The sequence below is a fragment of the Protopterus annectens genome, chromosome 12.part0 (genome assembly GCF_019279795.1).
Source record: "Protopterus annectens isolate FY-2018-M chromosome 12.part0, PAN1.0, whole genome shotgun sequence".
Lineage (NCBI taxonomy): Eukaryota > Metazoa > Chordata > Ceratodontiformes > Protopteridae > Protopterus > Protopterus annectens.
The window spans coordinates 638,996,313-639,009,442 of record NC_056746.1 but is presented as its reverse complement, the minus strand read 5'-3'; positions in this window follow the sequence as shown (position 1 = coordinate 639,009,442).

Below are 13,130 nucleotides of genomic sequence, written 5' to 3'. Positions count from 1 at the left end.
ACACATATTGTGTAGGTAATGCCCACACATATATGGCCCCACCCCTACCATATGTGTGGGGGATACAACAGACATGGACTGATGGCAGCAATGGCAATGTGATATACTCACAGCCCACTATGGAACACCCCCCCCACAGCATGTCATATGTGCAAAGCTTGATATGTAGGTCATGTACAGATAGCACTCCACACACATACTGCCAGTGGGATATCAGACACAGGACCTGTGTGGTGGACAGATGGTGCGTGACATCTGCAACAGGGATATGGTAGTTATACGGTAGGTGACGTACACATGCCTGTCAGCATGAACAGGTGCCAGCATCAATACAGCCACACTCTCACAGGGGCATGCACACATTGACGCACTTGGCAGGGTAGGGGTACAGCATATCAGTAGCAGGATTGCCACAACACATCACTGTGGAGGTACCACATGCACAACATGGGTCATACGGCGGTGGTATGGGCAAAGGGTATGAGGAGGTGTCTGACATCTGACAGCATGCTTCTGTATGCGAATGGGGGTAGTAGTGAGTGTGGCTGTGAACATACGCACCATACAACACACAGACAAAGACACAGGGTAGCAGTACTGATATGCATGGGTGCATGTTGGGATGGGTGTGTGGTGGTTGACTGTGGCAGCAGGCTATACAAGTGTAGGAGATGGGTATACCTTGGCATCAGGCCACATGACAATGGTTTGCATTGTGTCTCAGGGCTGTAGTTTCCACTCTTGCCCACACAGGTGGGTATTGTATCCCCTATCCAGTCACCTGAGTGACTATTGTCTGTGGCCAGTGCTGTGCTTCGCTTGACATGTATGTGTTCCTTACCCCATGACATTGATGGTGTCTGGGATTTGCACACCTCCCACATGCATGTACAGTGACATATGGATCTGTACCTGGGGTGTCTGGCCCATGTTGTGCACACAGATTACCATCATATGTGCCATCTTGCCCCCTGTGGCAGGGACCAGTAATGGGCAGCATGTTTATCTGCACCTACATTGATGCCATGCTGACAGCATTCCCTGGTGTCAGTGGCAACTGTCCATACAGGGCATGCTGTCAGGCATGGTATGTCCATTGTGGGACCGATGTGATGGCACCATAGGTGGTGCAGGTGTTCATTGGGGAACATGGGGGAGGTGCACTGTCAGCATGTGTGTGCATATTGGACAGATTAGTCCACTGCTATCACTCCATGGTTACTATCAGTGGCCAATATGCAGTGTACTACCCACATATTGGCTGTTGCCTAGGCATGTGTGTGCTTATGAGACATGTTGAGAGTGTGCTCTGGGTTATATTGTGATTGCTAAATGTGATTACCTGGCCTTGATGTCACATGTATGGGTATGGCTTTGCACCCCAGCCTCTCAGCTATTTCACATCTGTTATCCCTGTAAGGTGGACATTGTGCTATATAGTACGGCCGCCATATAAGACTTATGATAAACCCACTCTATATTGGCCACAGGTGTCACACGCTCACAACCACTTCTACACAGGATACGAGATGCGAACACACACACACACACACACACACACACACACACACACACACACACACACACACACACACACACCTGTCATGTCTGGGAGCAGAACCCCTACCTAACTAGTTTATTACACCTCAGCACTATGCAGTTATAGTATGCGCCACACACATTACTGAAGTACTCCTTCCCCAAGGGTGTATTCCACAATGAATGACATCAGCAAGATTGCCAAAGTAGGCCATTTGAAATGTGCTGCAGGTGACTACCCTAAAATGCATTGCTCCCTTCACAAACAATGAGACACACACAAAACATCCACGACCGACAAGTGTGGGTATAAAACCCCTGACAGAGGTCTATACCACACTACAGCATGAAACTGTTATAGGACGGACCACAGGGATTATTAGGGAACACCTTCCCCAAAGATGTATTTCACAAAGAATGACATCAGCTGGATTGCCAAAGTGTGCCATGTGAAATATAATGCGTGTGACTAGCCTATAATGCATTGCTCTGTATACAGACATGGACACACACAAAACACCCAGAACTGCCATGGGTGGGGATGGAACTCTATCACAGTTCTAAATCACACTCCAGCGGTACGCAGTTACAGGATGCACTACACTGATTACTGGGCTACTACCTTCCCAGAGGTGTATTCCTAGGTGGGTGACATCAGCAGGCTTGCCAAAGCTGAGTATAGGAATTTTAATTCATGTGACTATACTAAAATGCATTGCTCTCTACACAGACAGAGGCAGACACATACACACACACACACACACACACACACACACACACACAGTTGCCACATCTGGGGTTAGAACACCTACCTAGCTACTTTATCACACTACAGCAGTACGCAGTTATGGGATGCACTATGGTGATTACTGGGCTACAACCTTCCCGTAGGTGTATTTCTAGGTGGGTGACATCAGCTGGCTTGCCAAAGTTGAGTATAGGAGATGTAATTCATGTGGCTACACTAAAATGCATTGCTCTCTACACACACACACACACACACACACACACACACACACACACACACACACACACACACACACACACACACACACAGTTGCCACGTCTGGGGTTAGAACACCTACCTAGCTACTTTATCAGTCTACAACAGTATGCAGTTACGGAACATGCTACTGTGATTACTGGGCTACAACCTTCCTGGAGGTGTATTTCTAGGTGGGTGACATCAGCAGTTTTGCCAAAGTTGAGTATAGGAGTTTTAAATAGTGTGGCTACCATAAAAAAGCATTGCTCTCTACGCAGACAGACATAGACAGACATGCACACACACACAAACACACTTGCCACATCTGGGGTTAGACCACCTACCTAGCCACTTTATCACACTACAGCAGTACGCAGTTATGGGATGTGCTACAGCGATTACTGGGCTACACTTTTCCCAAGGGGGTATTTCAAAGTGGATGACCTCAGCGGGTTTGTCATAGTAGGGCTATGGGGAGGGCAGTGTGTGTGCATGGGCCATAACCCATTCATCTAGAGGTTGACACACTACACGCAGGTGTACGCAGCATTATATTCCACAGGTACGTGTATACAGCTGCTAGATGACTACTTCCTTGTACAGTCATGTTGCACAGCTAGTACTTGCGCCACATAGTCCATAATGCTGACAGATACTGGTGGCTAAGGTCTACAGTGAGTGACATCTGAGCATCATGTTGTTGTAGTCATTTGGCTGTGTGCTGGTTGGGACAAGCCTCATAATGGTTGGCTCCTTGTCGCAGTCACTGTCTCCCACACATGTGTTATGTTTGGCTTATTATAGTGTATTGTCCTTGGATATATGCATGTATTCCTATCCACTGTATGTGCAAAGCATGGGTGGTGCATACTGAGGAGTGTCTGCACTAACATCTGCAACTGCCAGATATGTCTGGTCCACTGTTGTTTGCAGACATGGGGTTCTTTTGATTATGTGTGTTAGCATGCCCAGTATGCCCTTCTGTATAGAATGTGTGGATCAATACTAGGCAGTTTGTACTCCAGTGCAGACCTTTGTGTTGTACACCTACAGGTAGCAAGGTGTTTCTGCTGGGTATCCATCGATCATTTGGCAATATGGGGACAAACTGTGCAGAGGATAGTGTGTACTGTAGGTGATTGTGTCTGTGCTGCTTCAGCCGCATGGTATCACTGTTAGCAGAGATATTCAGACATGTGTACTGTTATACACAGTGATGTTGTCTATCTCCATGTACTGTCAGGTGGACATTCTTGCTCACAGTGCTGTCTTTGGGGACAAGGGTGACTGCAGCTGTGGCCGGTATTGTGGGCAGACACCTATGTATTCATGGTAAGTTATGCCATTCTGGAGGGGGAGCTGCAGACACCTGCTGCTGGGTATGTGTAACCGGTTCAGCACCTTGGCAGAGTGCTGGTGGGGGATCCCATACTTGTACATCCATTGGCAAGACAGTCTGGGCTTATCTTGCTGTGACAATGCCTCACAGCTGCACAGATTTGCAGAGGTTGCCCAGAGGCTGGGGCCATGGGTCAGGACATTAACCCTATTGTGGTGTATGGGAAGGTGTGTAGCCATCCATTTATGTGTTTGCAGACAGGGATAGTGTGGGCACACAGCTTGGTGTCAGACGCTGCACATTTCATGCTGCTCATGCACCCCCCTATCTGTTATTCTAACCTCTTCCAAACATTATGCATACATTCTCTGATACTTTCCCTAAGGGTATCACCCCGTTACAGGCGTGTGTTTGTTGGTCCGCAGTTCATGCAGTGGGACATGGTGGACATGTTACTGTGGTTTGTCCACATGGCCTTGTATATGGCTTATGTGGAATGTGTTATGTTGTTATTTGGGTTTCCATGACTTCACATGTATTGGCAGTATGTGTGAGGCACAGGCCTTTGGCAGATGCCTGTGGGGCATTAGGTGTTGCTGTGGGCCACGTGTGGCAGGCCGTTGCATTCTGTCAGGCCTAGAGCTGCAGACCACCAGACAGTATATTCCCCTGGAGTGACAGGGTAAGTGTGATAGGTGTTCATGCAAGTTCCTTCTATCAGCCTTGATCAGGTGGTGTGGATGCTGGCAGGGTGCCACATACAGCTAGGGACACACCTGCATGGGCCACCTGCACTGCATGCTGCATTCTTCCACTATTACCATGTACAGGAAGGGTCATACTGTACCCATTTCCCACAGCAGGGATATGGCCAGAGAGGTACCTCTGGGTGGTGTTTGCGTGAGCTGGGTGCATGCGTGCTGGACAGTACTTGCATCTGACACACACATATGCATGGGGCATTCATGGTATGCTGGCATGTGCAGTTACACCAGCTGTTTCCCAATACATCAGTCCTATCTCCTTTGTGATCTGCAGGTGTTCGGCCAGACATCACAGGTATCCCCTACTACAGGACCAGTTGCTGTGATGCATACCTGTATGTACAATTCCAAGGGTGTCTCCATTTCACAGTGATACGATGTATACTGTATGTCTGGGGTACTTTCCCCTGCTTGTATATCTAGCCCAACAGCCATGCCATGTCAGTCGTTCAGATGGTGACACATATTACCACCATACATTTACATTAGCTTACTGCTAGCAGGTGGTATACTGTTCATAGGTTCATAGGTAGGTACTAGGCTATAGGCCCAGGGGCCTACGTAAGCCTAGCCAACAAGGTTCTCTGGCTTACGCCATCCAAGAAAGTTATTTTCCTGTGCCACTGTTGAGCAGAGACACAGAAGTGATCCCCAGGGTGTATTTCCTATTTCTCATCCACTCATCAAGATTTTTCTTAAAGAGTGCTAATGAAGAACTTTGCTTGACATAGATGGGTAGCCTATTCCAGAGTATGGGAAGTCTCTGGGACCGGAATCTATCCCTCCAGCATGTCCTGTTTATTGTGGTGACAAGGTTAAGGTCCCTAGAGTGAGAGATTGGGATTTCTTTAGGTGTAGCATGTCCAACAGCTCTGGGTTTGACATAGCTTTATATGTTAGGCAGAGATCACCTCGGAGTAGGCGATATGCTACGGAGTAAAGCTGGTGTTTTTTGAGGCGGTCAGTGTAGGGCATTTGTTTGAGGCCAGTAATCCTCTTTGTGAGGTACTCCTGTGGCCTTTCCAGCTGCTGCAGATGTCTTGTGAGGTACATTCCAAAAGGGGTATTGTACTCTATAATGGGTCTAATGAGTGCCGAGTAGAGGGGAACAATGACCTCTTTTTTCCTGGATGAGAACCCTTTTATGATGTCGTGTGCCATGTAGAAGGACTTTCTGACTACTGTGGCTATGTGACTATCAAAGGAGAGACTGCTGTCCACCTCGGTCCGAAGGTCTCTTATCACTCATTCGGTGTTAAGTAGATTGCTGCCTATGTGGTAGTTCATGGGTACAGAGTTTTTACCAAAGGGCATGACACTGCACTTTTTGGCATTTAGCTTGAGGCCATGGCTCTGACACCAGCCATCTGGCTCAGCGAGGCCCTTCTGTAGGATGTCCACATCATTTGTGGACTTGACTATGGCTCCTAGTTTGCAGTCATCTGCGAACTTCATTAGCCAGAGGCCTTCTGTGTTAGCCTGTACTTCAGAGAAGTAGATACCAAAAAGGAGAGGTCCCAGGACAGAACCCTGTGGTACTCCACTTGTCACTGCTTTGAGGTCAGAGTTGGAGTCTGCAACTTTTACAGTGTGGGTTCTGTCAGTGAGCCAGTTGGCAACCCATCTTGTGACGTAAGGATTTATACCTAGTTTAGTGAGTTATAGGGCGGCCACGGTGGTGCAGTGGTTAGCATTGCCTCCTCACAGCAAGAGGTTCTCTGGTTTGATCCTCGGCTGGGGTGCCTTCTGTGCGGAGTCTGCATGTCCTCCCTGTGGTCGCGTGGGTTTCCTCCGGGTGCTCCGGTTTCCTCCCACATCCCAAAGACATGCCTGCAGGTGGATTGCACACTCTAAATTGGCCCTAGGTGTGAGTGCGTGTGTGTGCCTTCTGTGGAAGGTTGGGCACCGGGCTGGCAACTCAACACTGTAAAACTCCACTGCCAATCATGAGCGGACAGGTGATCCGCTGTGGTGACCCATAACTGGGAAAAGCCAAAAGAAGAAGAAGAAGAAGTGAGTTTAGCTATAATTCCAGAATGGATGATGGTGCTGAAAGCCTTGGCGAGGTCAAGATAGCCTGTGTGAACTACCTTACCCTCATCTACGGCTTTGGTGACTGCCTCAAAGAAGTCAATCAGGTTCAGGAGGCATGATCTGCCTTTCACAAACCCGAACTGGGTGGGATCCAGAGTTTGGAAGTTACCAATGTCTTTGTTTATGAGTTCCATGATGATACGTTCCATGGCCTTACAGACCAGGCTCTTCAGGCTAATAGGTTGATAGTTCCTGGGATCAGTGGTGGCTCCCCCTTTGTGGAGTGGGATAACTGTTGCTGTGTGCCATTCAGTGGGCACAAAGCCTGATGTGAGGCTATTATTGAACATGGTGCTTAAGTGGGGAGCCAGTTCGTTCTGAAGTTCGTGTGAGGATTGTCCTTGGCACTGCAGTTGTGAGGGCTTGTCCCTGTCATCAGCAGTACTGGGCTATGGCCACCAGGTCTTACCTTGACATGTATACATACTGACCACTCTCACACAATATTGAACACACAGCATCCTACCACACACAGACCTTTATATTGTGCACATGCTGCAACCTATCCTGCTACCTTGGGCACCTCTGGGCATCTGTGCTCCACTCGTATTATACCTACTCATGCATGTTACTACATTTCTACACAGGATTGTTGGGGCAAACCTGAATGTTATTACATTTCTATGCTGGAGTGGGGGTAGGGGCACACCTGACTGTTTCTGCTTGTCTACATGGGAGTGGGGGGCACACCTGACTGTCATTACATTGCTCTGTAGGATGGGGGGGCACAAGTGACACTTGTACACATTTGCTATGACTTTACTGGTATGTCATGTACTCCATTTTATTCTATTTTGCTAACTATCATGCTGTCTAGAGGCACACCAGTGTACTACAGATCATGGCTTTGGTTGCCCTACATATTATTGTCTGATGTCCTACCCTTCAGAACTGGCATCCCACTGCCTGCCCTGCCGTGATCTGTCTGTGTAGGCCTGGGGGTGATGTTAACCCTAGCCATCATTCTGGGGCCATGGCACAGGCCCTGTTTGGGTTTGTGTCCACTTGTCCTGCTGGCTGCGACTGTTGTTGGGTATGTGAACCATCCTGACTGGCATGTGCAGGTCATATGGACGCACATTTTGTACAGCACATTTCCTGCAGTTGCTTCTATCTCCCTGTGTAGTACTGGCTACTATGGTGACTCCAGTATGTGTTGCACATGTCAGGGTTGTACTATGGGTGTCTACTGTCTGTTGCCGTAACATTCAGCCACCCAATTCCTTTGCATGCTCACATCCATACCATAGCTACAGGTGACAACACATTCTACTCCATTTGGCAATTGGTAGGTTGATTGACTTACCTTGTGGGTACACCAGACTTGCGGATGGTGCTGGAGGGCTGCCTATGTCAGATGCACATAGTACACTGCCTATACATGGTTAAGCACAGGTGGTGTCATGTTTGGCATCCCTTTTACTGTATGTGCGAGTCAGAGAGAGGTGTCATTCCCTGGGACCCTACTGTGTCAATGCATGTGCTATGTATTGCCTCTTTGTCAAGGCCAGGGCATACTGGGCACGCCTCCTTCTGCCTACTGGGGCAGGCTCAGGTTCTTCCTGCTCTGGGTCACTCTGTGCCTGTGCAGGCCTTGGCATTGGTGGGGGGTTGTGTGGCCCTGCCCCTTGCTGTTCCTGCTGCAGCTGTTTCTGCAGGATCATATTGTGTAGCATCACACATACCATAACAATTTGGGTACATGTAGCTGGTGCATACTGCAAGGCTCTATCAGATGTATCCAGACACAGGAACCGTGTCCTGAGCATCCTGAACACATGCACTACTTTATGTCTGGCCTGTGCGTGTGCCTCATTATGGCATTGTTGTTCAGGTGAGTGTGCATTTCTGATGGGTGTCATCAACCACGGCTCCAGTGTGTATCCAGCATCCCCCACTAGGTGACCGTAGGGGATGTCCCCATTGGCAAATCTCTGGTACAGCTGTGTCAGATGCCATATGTGGAAATCGTCATAGCTTCCAGGGCAGCCAGCACACACATTCATTATAATGCCCTGGGCATCACATATAACCTGGCAGTTGATGGAGGAGATGGCCCTGTGGTTGATGTAGGCCCTACCCTGCTCACCGGGTGGTGCTTTGATGCATATGTGCGTGCAGTCTATAGCACCTACTACTCCAGGGTATTCTGCTATTTGGTGGATGAGATGCATATTGCCAGTCAACACCTCACGGGTGTTGAGGAAATATACCTGCTCACTGGCATGTGCTGACTTCTATCTCCCTGTGTAGTACTGGCAGTTCCAGGAACTGGTGGAATACTCTGGATGCTGATGCCTGTGACATCCCCATGTTATCCCAAGTTGTGTTCTGGGAGGTACCTGTGGCTAGTATACCTAGGCCTACAGTGGGATGGTTTCCTCTCGTTCGGTTTCGTGTGTCAGGTATGGCCGGCACAGCTCAACTACTTGCTGTAGGAGGTCTCTGTCCACCCTATAGCGCTCCACTATCTCCAGCTCATGTAGCCCCTGGGTGGTTACCCTGGGCCTGTACACTCTTCTCCATCTTCTCACTGTGGGTTCTTTGGCAGTATGCACATCCTCACCACCCTTAGCCTCTTGCACATGTTGTTCTATGTTGCCTGCTGCAGCCCTTCTCATTTTGTAGGTTTGTTTGTTAAAATTTCCCTGGTAGGGTAGAGTGTGGGAAACATCAGTGGGAAGGTGTTTGCTTAGTTTATAGTAGTGTTCTGGGATGGGATGGACTGCAGCCTGTGTAATTCACTGCTTCTGATACATTTCACCTGCCAGATATGCTAATTCTCCTTGATTACCTTCCTACTGCTGATTTCCCTTCCCATTGCTCTTCTCTTTGGATCCGGGGCCACGCCACGCAAACAGAGTATTCAGATGTACACACTGCTGCTGTTTCCTGGTTTAACTTCTTTTTTATTCCTGTAAATCCCGGTGCACAGCACGCACACCCACTTACAGTTTGTAAGGAGTGCTGGGCAGGTTTAGACACACCCCATAGCTTGGCTGTGCTAAGCTGGGAGCATACCCGAGCCACAGGGCTCCAATCTGCTTACAGTATGCCTGACACACCCACCCATGATGTCATCTACCTCCTAGTCTTGCAATCAGCTGTTCATACTCTTACCCTGTTGGGACCTGCCTCACATGCTGGGGATAACTGGGATTCACTATCCTTCCCCACATTTGCATAGGATTGCCAGCTAATGCATAGTTACATGTGTCTCACTGTGCCTCCCTCCTTAGCAACCACTATTCACTAGCCAGGTTGTCTTTTGCCTGCCATTGACTTGCATGGCAGAATACTGATTTTTGTTAGACTGCTTTTTTCAGGTTTATTTTCCTATTTCCCCACCAATCCCATTTGCTCACCACTGCCCTATGCTTCACCAGCCGTGATCAGCAGACATATAATAAAAGTTGTATTTTGTACATTTTGCATTGTTTGCAATGCCAATGGACTTATACTTGGCCATTGGCATGCTTCCTCAATGATATGCAGCCTTTGTTTGCAGCTGTCATGTCCCCGTTTTGGATTTTTGTAGTACTGTACTCGGTTACTAACCGAGTACATTTCTATATATTACGCTAGTCCTGCATGCCCTGATTCCTGCTTCCTGGATGGCAGATTTACCTCATTTGCATGGTTTTCACCTGCAAATGGGGTGATTTGCATACGTGGGCTGATAACGTGTAGCACTAGTGCTAGAGTGCTCGCGCACATCAAACAAGCACGTTCGTGGATCGCTTGGCTGCCATATTGCCAACATTACCTCTTACACTAAGCATGCACGCCATGCAAGCTTTTGAGAATCCAGGGGACAGTCTTTTGCATACACACACAGCCATGAAAATATGCTCTCTTATGTATTATATTTTTTGATACAAAATGTTCATTATGTTTCCTAATCAGTGACTCATACATAGCACTCTGGTCCTCTATACATGCAAAAAATTGTAAATTTCCTTCACCTCTCAGCCTATGGCATGCAAAAGTGTGTTTACCTGGATTTCTTTACTTTTATGTAATTTCATTACTACATAAAATTGTGCAAATCTTTGTCTTGTAGTAGGCCAGCAAAAGGGGTTTAAAAAGTCAAGAGGCTTAAGTAGGTTAAACTTAGTCATTGTAGAAGAAATTTTGTATTTTTGAGCTAAACAGTTTACATTTGTTTGAACAAGGACATTACATGGCAAAAATAATACTCATTAAGGAATTTGACTCTTAAATGTTTCAGATCACTCAAGGTGGTTTAGGATGGTTGTTTAACTGTTAAGGCATTTTTCAGTTTATCTTTGTGAAGAAATTCTTGGTTCTTACTCCATTTCAGAAGTTGCTATGTCTTACACTACCATTTACTTTCTTGCTCAGGTCAGAAATGTCAGAATTCCCCATTAGTTTCAACAAACACATAACCTTTATTACAATCAACCAAGCAGCTCAGCATAAACAATATTAACACTTCAGCACTTCACACCTAAAATTAACTGCTCTGAAAAAAAATGCATTCTGGTACAAGTTGCTTCTTCAAATGGCTACACCAGACATTGGCATTAAAAGGGCAATGACAGCATTTAACAGCTTTACAATACTTGCCATTGTTGTTGTTGTTATTATGTCTTTCAGCTTTTCCCGGTTAGGTGTCGCCACAGCAGAACTCCGGTCCACTAATGACTGGCAGTAGATTTTTACATGCCGAGTTGCCAGCCCTGACGCACAACCTTCAACAAAGGTACGCACATTTACACATGTCTCCACACAGAAGACGCTCTAGCTGAGAATCGAACAGGACAACATCTTACTGTGAGGCGACAACGCTACCGCAGCACCACCACCATACTTGCCATTACAATTTCTAATTGTTCCTGCTACTAACCTTCCACTTGTTTCTACAATAAGACTATATTTTTAAGCTTAGGTAGCGTTGTTGCAAGAGGTTCTCCCATTCGATTCACGGCTGGAGTGCGGGGAGTGCCTTCTGTGTGGAGTCTGCATGTCCTCCCTGTGGTTGGGTGGGTGTTCGAAAGACATACGTAAATGGGCGTGTCTTCGTTGAAGGTTGGATGTCAAGCTGGCACCTCAGCGTTTGTGAAAATCTACTGCCAATCATTAGCAGACCGGAGTTCCGCTGTGGCGACCCCTAACCGGAAAAAAGCCGAAAGACAACAACATCATTGAATCAATGTTATACTTAAAAACCTGTTTGAGCAAATCTTTCCTCATTTTAGTAAATATATGTATACAGATAAGAACCTCTTTAATACCATCACACATTGACATGTTCGTAAATGGAGACATCTATAAATACCTTTCACATTTTTTGCATACACAGATGTAATCTGAGGTACTGGGTATAATTTATCCTCCTCGTATTATATTTGTGCAACTTTTATTAACAGATGGCTTAGGTTGTGGCTGAAAAAGGTCTCTGGACCAATCTACCTACCCATTTGATAAAGCTTAACAAATAAATAAATAAATAAATAAATAAATGCATACATAGGCAAAGTACGTGTCAGTTTCATTTGAGATCCATTTTCTAATTCTTTAATATCCTGCCCTAGTATACAGTTTTCTAAACTTACTCTTTTATGATTTTTAGCAAACTTATCCTTTACAAATTATAACTGCCCTCCCTACAATATTTTAATAGTTCTTACAGTTGCGAATACCTGCAATACTTCAGAGTCAAACTTATTTAATGCTCTGATTGCATAACATATTTCTCTGATTAGAACAGTGTTTATGCATTTAACTGCATTTCTATAAGAAGGAGCTCTGTTTCTTTGCTCTACGACATTAATGTTTGCAGGCATTTCTGATCTGTACTCCTGTTTGACAGTATTCTGTTTCTGTGTGCATTTCTATCAAATCTCACATATCAAGGCATTCACTGTAGTATTGCATTGTGTACATTTGTACTCTCATTTGAGTGATAATGGCTTTTACAAATTATGTCGGGCAGCACAGTGCTTTCTGGCTGAAGTGCATTCTGTGTAGAATTTGCATATTTTTCTTGTGTTCATCTAGGTCTTTGGTGGGATATTTGGTTTCCATTCACATACCAAAAACATGCAGATGTGACAGTGACAATACTCCACATTGCTTCCCTGTGCAGTGGTGTACTGTTACAGCATCTCGTGCAGGACTGGCTTCCCGACATATATCCACCATGTGCCAGGATAGGCTATGGCTTATTGTGATCATGAGATAGATAAAGTGAGCACTGAAAATGAATGGATGGATGGATGGATGGATAAACAAGACTACAAAAAACAATATATAAAAGAAAGCAAATCAGTACACTGTTCCACACACTGTGGTAGTTTGTCTGTTATGACTGTTGGTTATTAGTAACGCTTGTATAAACCACAGTTTGTGTCAGATACTTCCCATGGCAGTGTGGATCTAAGCT